Source organism: Miniopterus schreibersii, assembly GCF_964146895.1.
Source record: "Miniopterus schreibersii genome assembly, chromosome: 11".
Classification (NCBI taxonomy): domain Eukaryota; kingdom Metazoa; phylum Chordata; class Mammalia; order Chiroptera; family Miniopteridae; genus Miniopterus; species Miniopterus schreibersii.
In genome coordinates, this window is record NC_138111.1 from 53,986,629 (window position 1) to 54,007,975 (window position 21,347).

The window sequence follows — 21,347 nt, forward strand, 5'->3', positions numbered from 1 at the left end:
CTCCACAGTTCACGTGGTTATTGAGCTGGTTGGGTTTAAGTCAACTATCTTACTAGCTTTTAAAATTCATCACATCCGTCCTTTGTCCCTTATTTTCCCTCCCCCGCCCTTCCTCTTCTTTTTGCATTAATTGAGAATTTTTTAAATTAAGTTTATTGAGGTAACCTGGGTTAATAATATTATATAAATTCATGATTTTATTTTATGGCCTCTATTGGCTTTAAAGCTTATGGGTTTAGTTTTTAGTGCTGCTGTAGGCTTATAGTATTCTTCCTTAAATTTTCACATTAAAAATATATTACGCCACTGCCTGGATAATGAAAGAAACTTACCACAACCTGTTTTCATCTGTCATCCTGTCCTTTGCTTCTTGTGTTTATGTTATAAACCCACAATACACTGTTAGCATTTTTGCTTTATAAACATGCATATGCTATAAACTCCATAATACATTATTACCAGTTTTGCTTTATCTCTTAAGTAAAATAAAAATGCAAAAGTCTTAAATATTTATCTCCATACTTACCATTGCTGTTTTTGCTTGATTCCCTTGTGAAGCTCCCTGTTTCTCTCTGGTATCTTTCTTTCTTTATCTTTCTTTTTCTTTTTTTTCTTTTTTTTTTTGCTCGTGAGGAACTTCCTTGAATAAATCATGTAATACAGATTGGCTGGAAATAAATTCTCTCAGAATTTTTGTTTCTCTAAAAAAACTTGATTTTCCTTCATTTCTGAAAGATTATTTTTGCTGGATTTAGACTTTAACACTTTGAAAACATCGTTCTATTGTCTCCTGGCTCACATACTTACCCTTTATTTCTCACCCTAGTTCCACTTATGGGATATGTCTAAAAAAATTTGATTATCATGTGCCTTGATGAGGTTTCTGTTTGTGGATTTTTTCATATATATCCTTCTTTGAGTCCACTGAGTTTTGTGTATTTTCAAATTCAGAAAACTTTCAGCCATTATTTCTTCTACTATTTTTAATCTGTCATCCCTCTTTTCTCCTTCTGGGACTTCAAATATGCGTATGTTAGGCCACTTTCTTGTGTCTCACAGACCACTGAGATACATTCACTGTTTCAGACATGTTTCCCCTTTCTGCTTCATTTGGATAATTTAAAAAATTTTTTTTTACTGTTTCTTTAATTTCACTTTTTTTTTTTTTTCCTTTGGAGTGTCTAATACTTTTCAGGTTAGATATCATGTGTTCTTTTAATTCTCAAAGTTGTCTTTTTATATCTTTTGCTTACATTTTCACTATGTTTGTGTATTTTGTTAAATATTTGAATGCAGTTAAAACAGCTTTTAATGCCTTTGCAATTTCATCATCTCTATCATGTGTTGGTTTGTTTCTATTGAAAATGTTTAATCTTGGTTATGGATCTCATTTTCCTACCTCTTGAAATGTCTAATCATTTTTTGTGCTATGCTGGACTTGGTGACTATTGTATCATCAAGTATTTGGATTTTGTAATCCTTTATAGGGTGTTGGTCTTTCTTCTGGTGTTTAGTTTAGTTCATTGTTCATTTTGATCCTTCTGAGACTTTAAAAATCTTTCCTTAAAGTCATTTTAGAGTATGTACTATACTCTATACTTCAGGAATATTTTAAGCCCCCTACTAAGGTGTAACCTTTCTTGGTTTCTAGAGAGCACCTGAAGTGATCCACAAGACTCCACCTTGTCTCGTGAGAAGCAGAACACCTTCCAGTCCTGCGTGAGCTTGTGAACCATTTAGCCCACACCCTCTGAGGCACTGCTTGCCCAGACTCCTAAATTTTTGCCCCAGGCATGCAGATCTTAGTATTCAGCTAAGATTCAAGGGGACCCTGAAGCTATTTTTCTGCATACATCCCTGCTCCCAGAACTTTGCCCTGCACCTTCCAGTCACCTCAGTCTCCCAGAAATCTGATCTCTGTCTCCTTAACTGAGCAAGCTTGCCATGCTCTGCTGGGGACCCCTACCCTCCTACGTGGTCTGCAGTATGCCTTCAGGCAGAAAGCAAGCATGCTCCCAAGAATCATCTCTTTTGTTTCCTTTCTCTCAGGGATTAGAATCCTCTGTGCACAGTGGCCAATGACTGAAAATAGCTATTTCATTCCTCCACGGTAGTTTTCTAGGTCTCCATTTGGGGAAGGTAAATAAAATCTTTGCTACTCCTTCATGGCTGGAAATAGACATGCTCAAATAAATCTTTATACACTTACTTTGAATCAGGATCTGAAGGAGGTTCACATATCACATTTGGAGTTTTTGTCTCTAAAAATTGCTTTTGTTCTATAACTCATCCCCTCTCTTTCTTTTCCATGCCATTTATTTCTTAGAAAAATTTGATAAGTTGTACTTGAAATTCCAGATTTGCCTGATTTTTTTCTTGTGTTGTCATTTAACTTGTCCGTCTGTTCCTGGGGAACTGTATTTGGATATTAGAAATGCAATGATCCGGGTGAAACTTTTTAGGCAGTAATATTTCATAGGTTCTCTTTACACTTCGAATGCATTACATCATGAGACAAATAATGTCTGGCTGTCCAACTAACATTAATGCTAAGATTGATCATTGAGTTCAGATATGACCATTCCAATCCCCATTATGCATTTCACCAATCGAAAAGCTCCCATTCAACTTAAAATTTGGTATCTATATTTGACATTACTTCATTAGGATTATAAATCAAAATGTTTTAATTTTATCATTTGTTTTGCATTTAATTAGCTAGAATTCTTCTTTATATTAGGTGCTTCTCAATGAAATTTCTAACCCGTTCTGCTATTTTAAAGAGCTTCAAGTTGTAGTTTGGGAAGGGGGGTTGTAGAAAAAGATATATATGGTGTTATATAAACCAAGCCTTTGTTTTTGAATTTTAATACCATTTTAGGAGTTAGAAAGGACTTGGAACAGGTATATTCAAAGGAAATCACATTATTTTTTTTATTTCCTCTTGCTATTACCAGTGATAACTTCAGTAAGTGTGAAGACAACCCTGGAGGTTTCATGTCTTAAAAACTGTTTAAATGTAGATATAATAATGATTCCTCAAACTGGAAGGGACCCCAGGGATCACCTACTTCATTCCTCTCATTTTTACTGATGGGAAATGAAACTCAGTGATGTTGAATGAAGTAGAATAGAGTAGTGGCAAAGGCAAAGGCTCTGAGATCACTACAGATCTGTGTTTGTTTCTTGATTCTACAACTACCTACCTATGTGACCTTAGTCAAGTTATTTAACCTCTCAAGTCTTTAACTCCTTCATTTGGGTTTGATGAAGACTAAGTAGAATAAGGCATGAAAAGCATCTAATATAGTCTAGAAATATCTTAGACACCCATAGCAACAAAATTACTGAAGTTGACCCTTAATGCAGGGGTTAGGGGCGGTGACCCCTCGCACATCCAAAAATCCACATATAACTTTTGACTCCCTAAAAATTTAACTGGTGATAGCCTATTGTCAACTGGAAGCCTTGCCAATAACAAATAGTCAATTAATACATATTTTGTATGTTCCATATAAGCTAGAGAAAAGTAAATGTTATTAAGACAATTATAAGGAAAATAAAGTACATTTACAGTATAAATTGAAAAAAGTCCAGGTATAAGTGGACCTGTGCAGTTCAAACCTGTGTTGTTCAAGAGTCGACTATATTTGAAATGTATTTAACAGACATTTTGTTGAGTGTTTGTGCTGTGCCAGGCACTATACTACATACTAGAGATATAATTGGGGGGAGGCAGAATAATGGCCCCTCCAAAGATGTCCACAAACCCATGAATGTGGTACTTTACATGGCAAAAGAGACTTTGCAGCTGTGATTAAGTTCAGGATTTTCAGATGCGCAGAGTCTCCTGGGTTATCCAGGTGGGTCCAGTGTAAACCTAGTTGTCCTTTGCAGGTGAGAGAAGGAGGTGGGAGAGCCAAGGTTAAAGAGGGAAATGTGATGATGAAAGTGATGTGGTTGGAGTGATGGGGTCATGAGCTAAGGAATGCAGGCAGCTTACGGAAGCTAGAAAAGGCAAGAAACAGATGCTACTCAGTAGCCTCTAGAAGGAACTCAGCTGTGCTCACACCATGATTTTAGCCCAGTAAGACTGTTTTCTCACCTCCAGAATTGTAAGGTAGTAGGTTTGTGTTGCTTTAAGCCATTAAGTTCGTGGTTATTTGGTACAGTAGCAATAGGAAACTAATATAACTTAGAAGAAGACACGGTCTCTATCTTTAAGGATGCTATTATCACTGCTTAACCATTCTTAATTCAGTGCTCTTTAAGCTACATTAATATTTCCCAACTGTCAGGCGTTGGTGCATTGCCATCATGACTTTTTACTATATCCTCACATCACCTGACACCACGCCTGTAATTTGGGGGGTTAGCATAAAGCGAATGACCATGTTGCTACTGGCCTCAACCTCTCCCTAAGCAAATAAGTTAATAAAAATCACAAGTTTGATATACTAATTATATTCTTTTTGAATATGCATTAAGTTATGCCCGTATCCACTAAATTTATTCTTCTACCTCCCCCCACCCCATACCCTCACAAATTACTTTACAGATCATCAGTGATGCCCATCAGTATTTGGGGAGACCTAGCTGTACTCCGCCCAGCATTTAGCAGTTTTGTATCTTGGAGCTTTATGTTGGGGACTGTGGCTTGCTACAGTGAGGCGTGGGTTAACCAGCATGACTACTAACCAGCATAGCAGCAGTGGTGGAGAAATGCCAGGAACTTGGTTCCCTGCTGATCTATGATGTCCTCAGGCATCAGTCTTTAATATACCCTCCCGAGAGCCTGCAGATTGTGTAATTTGGAAAAGGAGCATAGTGCCTTGAACTGTTGTGAACACTCCCTCACATGGGTAGCCCTTCTCAGTCACAGCTTGCTAATACTTTTCCTGAATGAGGAACATTAAAGAGTGGGGGGGGGGGGGAAGGAAGGAGGGAGGGACCTTATGTCAGCATTCAAACATCTGGAATTTCGTGTTGATTTAGGTAAATTTGACAAACTCTTGCATGCCCTGAATAAAACAAGGAGCTAGGGGCCGGGATAGACATAGAAGCAAATCCTCTACAAATTCCCTGCAGTTAGAGGAGTGAGTAGGAACAGCTCGGACCAGGACTAACTGAGGTTGGCCTGGCCCAGAAGGCTGTGGGTTTTTATTTTCCCCTCCGTATGGGGTGAGATATTCTCAGTCTCTCAACTGCATATGCCACACGCAGGGACACAGGCCTCTCTTCTCCCTCAGACCAGTGAGGAAGCCATCATGTGTCCCCATCCTGTCCCTCTGGGTCCGGTTTAGCAGAAAAGAGACAAGATCTGTAAAACCAGGATTCCATACCTAGCTTGGCCACCTACTCACTATGTCACCTTAAGCAAGATCCCGAATTTTGGGAATCTCTGATTCCTAGAAAATGGCGATAATGATACCTTAAAGTGTTAGTCGTTTATCCTTTGAACAAAGGACAAATTCCTGTGGAAGCTGTTTGCCAAGTGCTTCTCTTTGCTCCACATTTTTGCCTTGAAAATACACTGTCTCCTAGCGTCTCTTTAGACAATATCCTTATCAGTCACTCCTTCACTCACAAATGTAGAGAAGAGTGGATGAATGCCACCAGGTCCTGTCACTCCCATCTTCAATTTCCCACCTGCAGTTTAAAGTAGTTTCTCATTTTCACTTAGAACCAGTCATCTGGGCACTGCTTCCCTCTATCACTTTATTTCCCTTCGCCTTATACCTCTCTAGCCACGCTGGCTTTCCGATGCTTCTGTGAACATGCCAAGGCCATTTCTGTTTCATAGCCTTTGAGCTTAGGCTTGCTTTTACCAGAACTCTCTTCCTCTGCAGGGCTGGCTGCTCGCTCCTGCCCAGGACTGGCCTTTAGCCTCAGACGCCTTCTCAGAGGCCTTTCCTCAACTGCTCCGTCTAAAGGGACCCTCTTGCTCCATAACCCCTTATCACAGCAGCCTCTATACTTCCTTCGCAGAGCCGATCAGAAACTGTAATTAATCTGCACGTGAGGCTGATGGCCAGTTTGTCGTCCGTTGTCAGTGAAATGGAAGCTCCGTGAGGGCAGAGTCATCTCCTCTTTAGACATACAGAGTAAAGCTGAACAAAACAGGCGTTCATTCTGGCGAAACCCATGTCAGTGCTGTGTTTAGGGCCATCAGGTCGTGGTGGGGATCCGCTGAGTAGGATATTTGAGTCCCCTTCTGGGCTTCTGTGCAGGAGAATGTGGCCCTCTGGGAAACAGAGTTAATAGTTTACTCTCTCCCGAACCCTCAGCACCTGGCCTGGAGCCTGGCACATGATGAGGCCTTGCTATGCTTTGGTTTGGACAGCGTGAAACCTGCCTCTCTTTCCTGAAATGGGCTGCAGGGTGAACTCATGACTGTTCCCTTGATGCAAGAGAGCTGGCATCTCACGTTGACCTCTCTACCTGCCTCAGCCACTTAACCTTTGATTGCAATGACATTCCTGGAAATACCTTCCCCTTCCCCTTCCCCTTCCCCTCACCCTCCGAGTCTGCGGATAGACAGTGGGGGCTTTCCAACTCTGTACTACTTGCTGAAGGGAACACTTATGAGAACTTGTTAAAAATAAAGGTAATTGATGATAACATTCAATAATATGAATTAAATAATTAATGTAACACATAATAGTATGAATGAGTGTAACATGTACCAGATGTGATTCCAAGAGTTTTGCATATTAGTATTGGTATATTAATTCATTTAATCCTTACAATAACCCCATGAGGAAGGCTATAATTATTTTCTCCATTTTATACCTGAGGAAACTGAGAAATTGAGGGGCTGAGGAACTGGTCAGTGACAGAGCTGGGACATGAGCCTGGTCAGTCTGGCTCAAGGGACTCTGCTTAGCTGGTTTAGCTGTTAACATGGTAATCCTTAAGTATTTTCTGGCCCTATCATTAGCCTTCCTTAGGGCAGACGGCATGTTTAGCCTTTAATAAATTGTTTAATGTTTTGGACATGTCATGAATAACATAAATTCTTCTGTAAAGTGATTAATACATTCAAATAAAGTAGAGGTCCCCCATTAACCTCTTTTATAATGCTGAACTGCCTCTCCCTTCTCCAGGGATAGCCATTGTACCCAATTTTGTCTATATCCCTCCCATCCATTGATGCCCCTTCCTAATGGGAGCCAACTTTCTCACATGCAACTACAAATTATAATCTCTCCATTCCTGGGGGTAGCAATCCATAATCCTTTGCAGCTATTGTATGTGGAGGTCATGTTGCAGGGCCAAGGCTCTTAGAATCCACTGTCTCCTGGTGATGTTTGTTCCTGAGTTCAGATGAACTTCTTATATGTTAGCAGTAAACATGGAAGTAACAGGTAGAGGTTATGGGCCTTATTTCTGTTACTGGTCCTAAGACTCTGGCTGGTATTTTGAGTTCAAATAAATCATACACTGAAAGAATATCCTGGAAGGCATCCCTTGGAAACTTTTCAGGTTTATAATGAAAATATTAAGAAGTCAATGGCTTTCTGATACTTGGGAAGTACTGTAATTTGGATTCTAAAGCCATCCTTTTGTCTGGGTTAATAGCTTGAAGAATCACTAATCTTTTTACTATCTTAGGACCAAATCAACAAAACCTCAGTGATTGTTATAGGGATCTGTGGTTTATTCTGAGGTATCCACTCAGAAAGATAGGGGAGCTGATCTGACACAGGAGGCTCCACCTTCCCTGACCTGTGGATAGACTAAGAACTTGAGCTTTATGCTTATGGGGCTAATAAATCAAAGGTGGGAATGGGATGAGCATTTAATAAAGACAAACGTGCACGTTTGGAGGACTTTCTGTTTAATTATAAATGAAGCCTGAGAGAATGACTGAAGCTGGTTGTAACATACAGCTGAATGAAACAGTTTTATTATTTACCTATCAATACTTGAATATAAAATCATATATTTAATAAGAAAGAAGACTATAAGATAAAACCTTACACTTAAAAACATTTACTGTCCAGTAGTCTGTGGAATCTACAACTTAACCAAGGAGATGAAGATAGCACTTGAGCATAATTTTTAAACGTTTACTCAGATCGTTTTTCATTCTGATCACAAACTGTTTATATACACAAAAATAACATGTTACAAGCAAAAATAAAAAATCCCACATTGTCCCCACAACACAGATGGTACCATATAACTCTGTAATGAACGGTAATGTTGTAGGATAATGTCTGGATGGAAGTATTCTTGTTTGTTTTTTCATGAGGACAGAATAAATATGGAGCAAATATTACATTATTACAAGAGCACATGTGCTGCAGTGACTTGGCACAGGGCAGCTGGCCTACAGGTGCTCTGGCAAGTTGTGACAGGAAGGCTTCCTTTCCTTTTGTATTTTTAATATCATGTGCATTAAATGATTTTAATGTGCCTTTTGGTGCTGGGGTAGATATTGCAGGCATTCCCTTTGGGCCGAGGAGTTTGTCTTTGAATGGGGTTTCCGGAAATAGGTGACAGTCCTATTTTCTTTCTCAAAAGGATTCTTTGTTGTGGGTCATATGGGATTGTTAGCTGGAGCAGCTCCCTTTTCCGTTCCATCAAAATTGAGGACAGGAAACTTAAAGACAAAATAGAGCAAAAAAATTACCTTAGAAAAGACAGTTTCAGTGATTCAGCTCTAGTAAAATCAGTCAGGCCAAGGCAAGCATGTCATAAAAGATTAGCCAAAACTTCTATAAACAAAGAGCATTTATACATATTCTTAATAGCGTTTAGTGTAGAAGGGCCCCAGTGTTTGTTTTTGATTCAGATGTACACAGCTCTGCTGCTGGAATGCAATCAGCCTGCAGGGAAGAGGCAGGTCCTGTAATGCTGTGCCCTGCTGGGAATGCTAGAGGGCATTCGTCTTACCTAGAGGCCTGGCTGCCCTGCCCGGAATGTATCTGCTTGGAACATGGCCATTTAAGGGCTGCTCTTTGAGGACATGAAATAAAGCGAGGAGTGAGAAAAAATAGCCACCCATGCAACTGTGCTGAAATAAAACTGTTCTTGGTTAGATTCTGACCATTCCCCATTGTGCATTCTCCTTCGATGATGTAAAGTCGTTCGGGTGTGGGAAGCCATACCATGAAGCACAGGAAATAGTTTAAATCTTTGGAAATGTTTTTAAGGTTAAATAAATGGGGAAATGACTACAGTTGAGGTTGCCAACCACTTCAGAGTCGTTTTAATTCGTTAATTGTCAGTGTTCCTCTGAAAACACACACGCCCAAGGTGTCCTGGTGTAGCCTGCTCCGTGGGTCCAGGGTATGCTTTCTAAGGAGGCTGGGGTCAGTTCATTCATTTCCCTCAGACTCAGCTCAGACTTAGGCAGCTTTCTGGAAACCCTTCTGTGAATTAGGTCCGTCTGACTGATGTGTAAATGGGCCTGGGATTTCCTGGTGGATGATGATAAGCGGATGAGATGTTAAGGGTTTTTGGTAAACATCTATCATTGCCTTCAATAGAACGGATAGACACGTGTCTAAGTTGCTTTGATGGAAATGTTACACCTATTCCATCAACTGTTCAGATCTAATCACTTCAAGAAATCAGGGGATATTGGTTTTGATGACAAAATATTAATTTAAATTAGGACAGAAAGTGAAGCTTATTAGCTAAAAATGCTTGAAAAGCTGTACTGTTCTCTGAGGCAGAAGTAGCCGGCATGCTTGACTGAAAAACGGCAGTTTGTATGCATATCCTGGTGACCACCAACTGCTGATAGGGTACATCTGGGAAAAACAGGCTTCTTGGCTTCTTGTTTCTCTTCTGTCTCTGCAATTTCCTGACATTTGACTGCTTGATCTCCAAAAAGTAAGGCAAGGAAGGCATTAATTAATTTCAAGATAAACTTTTTCTATAGATTAGATTCTTAGCCACTCCTCGGTATGTATCATTATTATGGTTTATGGCACATATAGTATACTATTAAAACTATATGATAATGTTTATGTTTGTCTCACTAGTCTGTTAGTTCCTTAATGGCACTCTATCGTTTTCAACCCTATTCCCAGTACTTAGAAGATTACCTATAAATTGCAGACTCTTCATTACTGGTTATTGAATAAATAATAAAAGATCAGTCTAAAGGCTAAAACATGGTCAAGTAATTATAGCAACCTGTGACTATGTCTAAGAATGCTTTTTAAAAAATACACAGCTTTATTGAGATATAATTCAGATATCATAAATTTTTTCAAACTGTACAATTTAGTGGCTTTTAGTATATATTCACAATGTTGTGCAAGTACAATCACTCTCTAATTGTAGAGTATTTTCATCATCTTAAAAAGAAACCACATAGCCATTAGCACTCATTTTCCATACCTTCCTCCCCTCAGGTCCTAGCAACCACTAATTTACTTTCTGTCTCTATGGATATGCCTATTCTGGACATTTTATGTGATTGGAATCATGTGATATATGGCTCTCTCTGTCTGGTTTCTTTCAGTTAGCATTATGTTTTTAAGAATAATATACCATTATATGGATATACCACAGTGTGTATCCATCCATCAGTTCATAGGCATTTTGTTTTTTTCCAGTTTTTGGTCATTATGCATAATGCTTCTATAAGCATTTGTGTACAAGTTTTTATGTGGACATATGTTTTCAATCCCTGTAGGTACATACCTAGGAGTGGAATTACTGGGTCAAAGAGTAATTCTGTTTTTAACTTTTTGAGGAACTGCCAAAGTGCTTTCCAAAGGAGCTGCACCATTTTATATTTTCACAGTGTATGAAGGTTCACATCTTTCCCCATCCTCATCAACACTTATTATTATCTATCTTTTTAAATTTAACCATACCAGTGTATCTGTCCTGGTATCTCATTGTGGTTTTGATTTGCACTTCCCTGTTGATTATGAGGTTGAGCATCTTTTCATGTGCTTTTTGACCATTTGTATATGTTCTTTGGAGAAATGTCTATTTAAATGCCCATTTTTAAATTGGGTTATTTGTCCTTTTATTGTTTAACTAAACAGTAAAGAATTCTTTATATATTGTAAGACTTCTTTATATATTCTGAATACATGTTTCTTATCAGATACATGATTTAAAAATATTTTCTCCCAATATGTGGATGTCCTTTTCACTTTCTTGATGGTATCCTTTGAAGCACAGAAGTTTTTAAGTTGATGAAATCCAGTGTATTTAGTTTTTCCTTTGGTTGCTTATGCTTTAGTTGGCATAGCTAAGAAACTATTGCCTAATTCAGGCTTACCAATGTTTACACCTTTTTTTTCTTCTAATACTTGTATAGTTTTATCTCTAAGAATTAGGTATTTAATCCATTTGAGCTATGTTTTGTATTTGGTGTGAGATAGGGGTATAAATTCATTTTTTTGCACATGATCATCCAGTTATCCAAGTATGCTTTTAACGTATAGTGAATGTAGCAGCAGAAGTTGAGTGGTGTTTGAGAATATAATAAAATTTCAATAGTTTACACTACACTGCACTCAAAACTAATGGTAATTTGGATTCTGACTTTTTGTGTTTAGTTATAAAGAAAGGCATTACCATTAACCTTAATAAAAAGGGGTTTATTGGAATGAATCTGCAAAGCTATTAAGAGTCCAAGTCCGATGCCTACATCAAGAGGATTCTGTTATTTACTTCGAGTTTGAGAAAGAGGGGAGGTTTTGGGGGACACTAGGATATAAAAGCTATGTAGAAAGGAGGTTTGTTCTGCATGGTAGAATGTCCTATTTTTCTTTAGATGGCTCATCCTGAGACCAGAGCACCTTAATGCCTGTCCTCCTCTCTCCATCCTCAGCAATATAAACATTCCTATTACAGCAATGAAAATGGAGCACAGAGGGAAAGCAGGACTTATAGCTTATAAAGTGTGTGCTTCCTGGGACAGATAAGTGATGAAAAAGACCAAGGACTGTGGAGTGAGTCCAAGGGAGAGAAGCTCTTGCTTATGGAATGACCCTGTGTTGGGACTCCCTGAAAGGCAGAAACTGGGGTCTTAGGTTGTAGAAAAAATAGAGCCCCAGACCTAGTCACTTTCCCAACTCTGTGTGGGTTCAGTTTTATTCTTTGACGCCATAGTAAGAAATCATTGGTACACATTTACTGAATTTTTTTAACCCTGTGTCATGTACTATGCTAGGTGGCATTTATTCCTCACAATATCTACAGAAGAAATTATTAGTCCCAAACAGATGAAAAAACCCATGTTAAAAGAAGTAAAAAAACCTCCCAGGATCTTAGAACTAATAAATGGCAGGGTTGAGATTTAAAAAAAAAAAAAAAAAATCCACTGGTACAAATCTGGGGGTTTTGTGTGTGTCTGCCCAAACCTGTTTTTTTTTTAATGTATACAGAGACATAGGAGGGGGCCACTAGGGTGGGTGGTGATGCACCTTCCTTCTCTGATCAGGTTGGGTGCTTAATCTATATCTGTGGGGTATGGAAAAAGAGTCATTATCCAATCAATCAGTCAGGCTTTTCCCCCCTGACTCTTCTTCCTGGCCTCCACAGCCCTTGTTTCTGAGTTAGGGGCACTATTCCTGGGTTACATGAAGACATCTGGGGAATTGACTACAATCTTTGTAACTTGCATGTCTGATTCTTTCTAAACTGCTTCATTTTCTTGCTCCCGACTTTGCCTCTTCACCCTTTTTTCACACTTTCTCTAACTCAGATTCTGCATTCTTATGGTTATTAATTCCTAAACAGCATGGCGCACTACCTGTCATACTTCATTCTACTTCGTAGTTCCTATGCTTTCTTTCAGCTTAAATTCCCATGGCTTGCTTACAATTCCTGCAAGAGGCAATTGGGTTGGTGCAGCTCAGCCTTTACACCAGACCTCTTTCTGTGTATCTGACCATCTTTGAGACTGTGTGTCTTTGGCCCCTTGCCTCACCCTGATGTGGCTGGGTCTCAGACTCATGTGACTTACAGTTCACCATCTAAAGGTCAAGGAGATGGGTTAGTCATGTAGAAGAACTCGTGAACATGGAAAGCCCTGTGATTTTCAAATCTAGAAATTGCCTAGTATGGAATGGAAAACAAAAATGTTTAACTTCTGGGTTAGTGTGCATAAATAAGTAAATATTCAGTTCTTTTAAAATAAAAAAATCAGTAATTATTTGCTCATTCAAATTCACTAATTCAAACATATCACAAAATTTTCAATAAGTACCACTTAATGTTTTATCTTTAAGAGCGTTGCTATTTTAACCAACCATATCCTTTTATATATATATATTAATCTTCAAGTGAGGATATTTTTCCCATTGCTTTTCAGAGAGAGTAGAAGGGAGAGAGAGAGATAGAAACATCCATGTGAAAGAGGCACATTGATTGGTTGCCTCCCGAACACACCCCGGACCTGGGCTGGGGATCGAGACTGAAACTGAGGTACATGACCTTGACCGGAATCAAACCCGGGACCCTTCAGTCCTCGGACAGACGCTTTAACCACTAAGTCAAACCAGCCAGAGCCACACTGTTTAATAGTAAAAGAGAACTGAGACTCTGTGTTTTGCTATTTTTCTCTAATGTTTCTACATAAGAGCTCACTTTTCTTCTTTTTCCCCCTATGTTGGGAAGTTCTTTTAGGGGCCAAAGAATGTTATGGGCTTAATTGTGTCATAGCCCCCCCCCCAATTCATATGTTGAAGTTCAAACACCCCATTTCACTGTATTTGGAAACAGGGCCATCAGGGAGATCACTAAGATTAAATGAGGTAATAAGGGTGGGGCCCTAATCTGGTAGACTAACATCCCTATTAGAAGACAAAGAGATACCAGAACTCCCTCTATCCAAATGTACACATAGAGGAGAGACCACTTGAGGACACAGCAAGAAAATAACTATCTACAGGCCAGGAAGAGAGGTTTCACCAGAAATCAGCCCCGATTGATGGCCTCCAGAAAATAAATTTCTGTTGCTTAAACCGCCCAGTATGTAGTATTTTGTTGTGACAGCCTCAGCAGACTCATACAAAAAGTGAAGCAAATGTTGATAGGGTAAATCCTCTTTATCTCTACTATAAAATTCAGTTTTATTTTTGTGTGAAATGAGCATTTGGAAGCATTTATTTACATGTTTATGGGCAATCTCCTTTCCCCTTTTACAATGTAAACTCCATGAAGGAAAGACTTGTCTATCCTGGTCACTGCTATACTCTCAGGCACGTAGTAAACAATATGTATTTACTGACAGAATTCATTAATGATGAAATTATCTTGGCACACCTTTATGAATAGAAACATGGGGAATTTTCCCAAGTATTAACATTTGATTCAGCTGATTCTCTTTCCCCCCCCTCCTTTCTACATTTGGCTCTTAGGACCATGTGCTCCTGATTTAATCTTTACTTAAGAGCTTCTCCATCACCATTTCTTTTACTAGCTCCTCTTATTTGTGAATGTAAAGGTTGGAGCTTTAGGCCTCATATCTGTTCCTCCATCTCTTGTAATGAAAGATGCAATATTGAATAGTGATTAAGAGTACAGATTCTTGAGCCAGATTGGCTGGGTTCAAGTATGGGCTCCACCATTTCAATAGTAGTGTGAGTTTGGGCAAGTGAATTAGCCTCTTTCTGCCTTGGTGTCTTCATTTGTGAAATGGGGATTGTAGGCACCTCAAAAGCCTTACTGCGGCAGTTAAAAGAGTAGTATGTGTAAAGCACTGAGATTGGCATCTGGCACATAGAATGTACTTAGCAAGTATACGGGGGTGGGCAAAAGTAGGCTTACAGTTGTGAGTGCACAGAACACAGTTTATTCTTGTATTATTATTTATTAATTATTGTATTATTTTTTATACGAAAAACTATAAACCTACCTTTGCCCACCCCTGTATATAATTATTTTAAAATTAATGTCATTTTTGCCATCTACAATCTCTGTTTAGGTGATTTTATATAATCCCATGGCTTTAATAGCCCTTGAAATATCACGAAGTTCCAGCCTCACATAACCATCACATATCCAACTGTGGTAGGCAAGATTCTAAGGTGGCCCCCCAATTTCCCATCCCCTGGTGTACACAACCCATATAATCTCCTCCTTCTGAGTATGGGTGGATCCCATGAATATGACGTGGTATCACTCCTGTTCTTAGGTTACTTCCGAATCAGTTGACTTGGAGATAATCAAAAGGGAGCCTATTTAGAGTGGGCCTGACCTAATCAGGTGAGCCTTTAAAAGAAGACAAAGCATCGGAGAGATCTGCTCCTGCTGGCCTGGAAGAAAGCAAACAACTATGGTGCGAACCCCCCATGGGAGCCACATGGCAGGGAACCGAGAGCAGCCGCTAGGAGCGAGAGCAATCCCTGTCTGACAGCCAGCAAGGAAACGAGAAGCTCAGTCAGACAGCTGCGAGGAAGTCAATTCTGCCAGCAACCAGTGAGTTCGCAAGAGGATCCTAACCCTCAGAGGAGAATCACAGCCCTGGCCGCCGCCGCCTTTCCATCCCGGCGAGACCCCGGCTAACTCATACCTGTAGTCCTGACTTACAGGAGCTGAGAGATAATAAAGGGGTGTTGTTTTAAGCTGTTAAGCTGTGGTAAATGGTGACACAGCAGTAGAAAACTCATGCGCCAACTGCCAAGTTCACTTCTCTACGTCCATGTGGAAGAGGGATCTCACACTTTACACATTCAAAAAGAACTCTTGATTTCTTCCCACCATCCTGCACTTTTCTTTACTCCTCTCAGTAAGTTGCCCAGGGTTAAAAACTAGAATAATACTTAATGTCTCTCTTTCCCTCAGGTCCCACATGCAAGACCGCAGCAAATCCTATAGCCTCTGTCATCAAAATATAGTCTGCCCTTGACTATTTCTCACTATCTCCCCTGCAGCCACCCCGGTCCAGGCCACCTCCATATTTGCCTGGACTCCTGCAGTAGCCTCTGACTGCTCTCCCCATTCCACGCAGTTAGCTCTGTAGTCACAGTAAGTGTTTTCATGTAAGTCAGGCCATGCCACTCTGTGCAGGATCTACCAATGACTTCTGCTAATACTCAGAATAAAATCCAGACTCCATACAGTGACCTCAAGGCCCCTCACATGATTTGGTCTCTGGCTACCTTTGATCTCACTTCCTACCAGCATCCTCAAGCTACACTTGTCTTTCTGTTTTTCCATGATGATTCCAAGCAAGATTGCATCACAGGACCTTTATACTTATTTTTCCTTGCGCCTGGAACATTCCACCCCATATCTTCCATGACTCCTTACCTCACTTTACTAAGATTTCTGCCCGAATGTTACCTCCTCTGGCAATCTTCCCTGATTGCCCGACCTAAAATACCAAACCTCTTCCTTCCGTCATCACGGCCTGTTTGCCTTCATTGCACTTAGCGTTCCCAGCATTGTTGTACGTACTGTGTTTCCTCTTGATTCGTTTCCTTACTTGTTTATTACCTGTCTCTACTGTTAGAATGTAAGTTCCATCAGGGCAAGGACTTTAACTGGATCATCACTCAATCCTCAAGGCTTATCACAGTGTCTGGCATACATAAGTAGGCACTTCTATAAATTTTATTGAATTAAGAACAGAGAGAAATAGTTGATAAGTTTGCATTAAAAACAGAATTGAAACTTCTGTCTTTTCCAAGAAAGTACTGATTGTGATACCTAGTTAAAAGCAGGAATTGAATAAACATACTTTATTGAATTGAGAAATATTTGTGCTATCAAATCACATGGTGTTTTAGAGCAGTTTAATACTATTAAAACATTACTAATGATATTGCTGATGCCATTTTTGCTGATGTAAGGTTATGGGGATTAAACTCTAGGTCAATGTTGTTCTCATAATGTTCTGTCTCTCTTTCTCCTTTTTTTTTTTTTTTTTTTTGGCAAGGAAGAGGCGATTTCAGTAATTCAAATGCTGAAATATAAATTCTAGCCCTGATCAAGACAGACATGAAAATGGGGCTGTGATGAGACCATGTCCTAGGTCAACTATAAACCTCCCTACTAATCAATGGCAAACAAAGCTAGAAACTATCCAAAATTTATGTGACATGGAAAATGGAGTTGTTTAGAGCTCATCTCATATTTTAGATATCTGGATCGATCACAAGTTCAAAGTTTCAGCACAACAAATAGATGTCATTACAATGAAGTTTGAGATGTTGGAAAGTTTTTCCTGGTATAAAAAGGACTTAAGTGATCCAAGATGTATCCATTTTTAAGGCCAGCATTTCGGGTTTATTTTACAATTATCAGTTCACATGTAGAGATATATGTATCCCCTTTCTTCCTTTTCACAATGGAGTTTATATTAAAGATTCTGGTAAATGGTCTTTGCCAGGCTAATAATAGCTTCTCTGCAATGCAAAATATGGCATATTGGTTAGGAGAAAAGCCAGTGCAATATGGTTTGCTCTTTTTCACCTGATACGTTAGGTTTCTACTCTTTTAAACTGTCCTATCTGCTCAAATAATGCACTTATTTCTTTTTCCCTAGCAGGTCACCTCTTTGCCAACTGGAGGCTTTTTAAACAAAGTGAATTATCTCTTAATTTATGGAAGAAATATTGATTGTGATTTAGAATGGTTTAATCTAGCAAATAAAATTCAACTTCTTTCTAAATTATCCTCCAAAGAAAAAAAATACAATTTAATAATTTTCAAGTTTTAAAATAGATATGAAAGTATTTACTATTTACTGAAAAGAGCCTTTTTTTTGAACTCTAGACAAGTGTGGAAGTATGCTGTGAATTAAAAGCCTGATCTGATAAAATGACACATAAATATTTTAGCAGGAATTTTGGTCCTAATGCCCAGGAGATGGCTGTAAATCTGCCTGCAGTACAAAACTTTCTTTCGCTTGACAACTTCAGAGAGCCAACTATTTGGGTATTAAAAACTTCTGCCCAGATTACTGTTAATGTTGATCCTGATGGAATTACTTAATAAGTATAATGTCATAGCTGTGTGACTGTTATATGCATGTCTTCACTTTGACTGAATTCTGGCTTCTTCCATTGTGCACATGGATAGAAATCATGGTCTATTTCACATGAAGGTGGCTCTAGTTCTAACTGAATGAACATTATAAAAAAATCATTTCTTTTTAGTGAATGTCAGTGTTGTGTTAATTCCTATGAAAATCCTAAATTTTATTTAGTTACAGAGGCAAGGCAATATTTTTAGATAGAAAAATTCATGGCGACCAGAAACAGATTTAGTTCAAATAATCAAAGCTTAGTCAACAGAGTGGTTAAAGGATTTTAAGAATTTTCTAAGCTGCACTCGCACCGCACAATAGCAGTTGCTGCGCTAGGAGAGGTGAAAGTAACACAGACGTCCAGGAACTAACTGGTTGGGATGAAATGTTCACAAATAGACCCATGAAGACTACCAGTGGTTCTCCCCCAGCACCTTCCCACTTCCATACTTTTCATGAATGAATGAAGAGCCACTCTTCATTGTAGCTTGCCATTTGTGAAAAATAAAATAAAGTAAAGCTCTAGTTAGGTCACAGGTTATTCTGTAGATGGATACCCATATTAAAATATGTTCAGATATGATGAGATACAGTGACAGAAATACATAGTGTTTACATGGAATCATTGCATCAAAATGCCTCAAAACCCAGTGCTTCCCTGTTATTTTGACAAATAAAGACACTTATGCAAGGGGAGAGCTGAAGATTTTCCAAATGTCACAAACAATATCCAGATAGGAAAATGGCAGAAGAATACAGATTTAAAAACTCCCTGAATATTGTTAGGTCCACAATGGCACAATCCATTGAACTTTATAAGTAAACAATCTATTTGAGTAGAAATAGAACAGGCATTCTGGACTTATGTTGTTCTCTATTATGAGACTAAACCATTTTTCCCCCCTGTTCTTTACAGGGCACCTAGAAGGCTTCTTTGTAGAATTTGGTTTTTAATTATGTAAAATGTTAGTTTTTAGAATTAAAATTTGCATAGTTGGGCAACTTAGGCAATGTTGATTGTTAAAATGCCACCATTTGCATTGTGATTACCCAGGCCCTCATCCTCACCCGGACTCACCTCAACCCACACAGAGCATGCACAGCTCCTCCCATAATCCCTTTTGGATCATTTCTGAGCTCAAGACCTTTCGCAGATGGTTCATTGCAGAACGCCATGTCTTAACTAATAAATTTGGCCATCAGAACTCCTCACTAACTCTCCTTCGCCAACCTTCATTCCCATTCATTCACCCGTTCATTAAGTGAATATTCATTGGCTATCTATGTATATGAGGCACTGTTTAAGCTGCTGTTATCCAAAGTCATATAAGCCATCATCTTCCTTCCCTTGAGGAACTCACACATGAGTAAAAGACTAAATAATTATTGGACAACATAAACAAGTGAAATAATGCATTGGGATATAATGAGATAACTGTGTCTAAATATTAAGGAAAAAAAAAGAATTAGAATTATCTTGAAAGGAATTTAAATATTGAAGGGTAAAAGGATTTGGAGAAAGATTTAGGTGTAGGGTTGTTCATCACAGACTGTTTATCATAGAAAAGAATTAAAAAGTCTTTTAAGCAACTATCCTAGAATGGGAAATAGGTTAAACAACTATGGTACATTCATAGATTGGGATATTAGGCAGTTTGAAAGGTACTGTTCCTAACCTCTCTGCAGCTTCTCTAGGGGTGAGATGGAATCTTCCTCTTCTCCACTGGGTGCAATATATGGAGTGGCTGAGGATGGATTTCTATGGAGACTCTACATGGCCTGGTAGGTAGAGACTTTCACAATGCTCCTACTTCCTACTGCCTTCCCAGGTGCTTTCTGGGAGTTGTAGCTTTTGATTGGTAGAGAGGTACTTAAGGGGATTCAGACATGCACTGTTCTTTTTCCACAAAAAAATAACAATCACTTGGAACAAGTATAGTTACCCAGTTTTGTGTTTGGAATGTGCTTTAGAGCAGACTGACAGTAGAAAACAGAAAAAGGGTCTCTTGTTGACTCCTAGGTAAGTATTTCCATCAATCAATCTTCTAATAAGGGGAAATTCTTTTCAAATGCTGGCAATAGCTTGAGTGATAGTACTGGTTTTTACCATAGTTATTGATTTTCATCTTTCCCCCCCTTCTGAATCATTGTAACTATTTAAAGGAAAATTTAGGATAGCGCTTTCAGGGAGCTATGCCAGCAATATTTAAAACCCATTGTTTTATTTGGTTTGTGATTTTTAAAAATTCCTGCAGTTTAGACATGTATTCTCCACTTTGTCATAGTTTCTAGCACTTCCTACTATCTTAAAATGACTTATTCACTTATTTAAGTTAACTTCCTGGCCATTGACCCTGTCCCATCCCTCTTTTATAGGCCTAACAGAAATGGGAGTGGGGGGGGGGGGAAGATCACCTGGACAGGTATTATTCTGCTCTCAGGGATTTCTAACATTTCCAATCAGTAGGAACCAACAATAAATTAATTAATACAGGGAACTCTTAATGGATCCTAGTATTTTCCATTCATTCCTAGATACAGAGAGGGAACTCCTTTAGTACCTGTCAAGTCTGTCTTTAGTCCTGAATGGGAGAAAGGAATGTGAGGCCTTACAGAATCAGTGTATGAAAGGACTAGGAAATGCAAGCTGTAAGGAGCGACATGTAACGGGAATCTCGCCAAGTCATAAAACATTTCAAGCCAGGCACTGGGCCCAAGTCAACTAGCTGAATCCTTCATGGTTCAGATCCTCTTTATTTCTAACTCTCCATCTTGCTAGTCAACTCTGATGTGTTCCAAACTTTCAGAAACTGGAATGTAATCCCAGAATGTGAGGGATTTCCTATGGGCAGCCACCCTGGTTTTGGAAAGAAGCAAGATTTCTGATTCCACACCCTCTCCTGGAAAGTCCATTTCAGATTTCTAATTGCCTAGGGGAATGCAGATGACATTAGGGAAGATCTAAACCATCCCAGGGGAGTCCAAACAGTGAACCCTCTGGTCTCTTTTGGTAGAATTCATATTAGGTTGAAATATTTAGGGAAGTACAGAAGAATCGATGATCTATATTGACCAAATAATTTATTTTTGTTCAAGGTTTTAATCCCTTTTGTGTTAAGATATTGAAACAGAGAATGGAGATTCTGACGGGCTGTTAAAAAAACACAAAGACTGGCATTTGTAGGTTTTAGATAGAACCTGGTAATACGCACTTTTCACAAGCACTTCAGGTGATTCTTATGTAGCTGGTCCACAGACCACACCTCAAGAGGCACCAAGACTTGATTCACACCTGAAATGTGCCTGCAAGCTTTCCACTGTGAGCTTTTAATTATCCCTGATTATAAGGGAGCTGGCTCGTGTAAATCTTCTAAAATTCACAACTCTT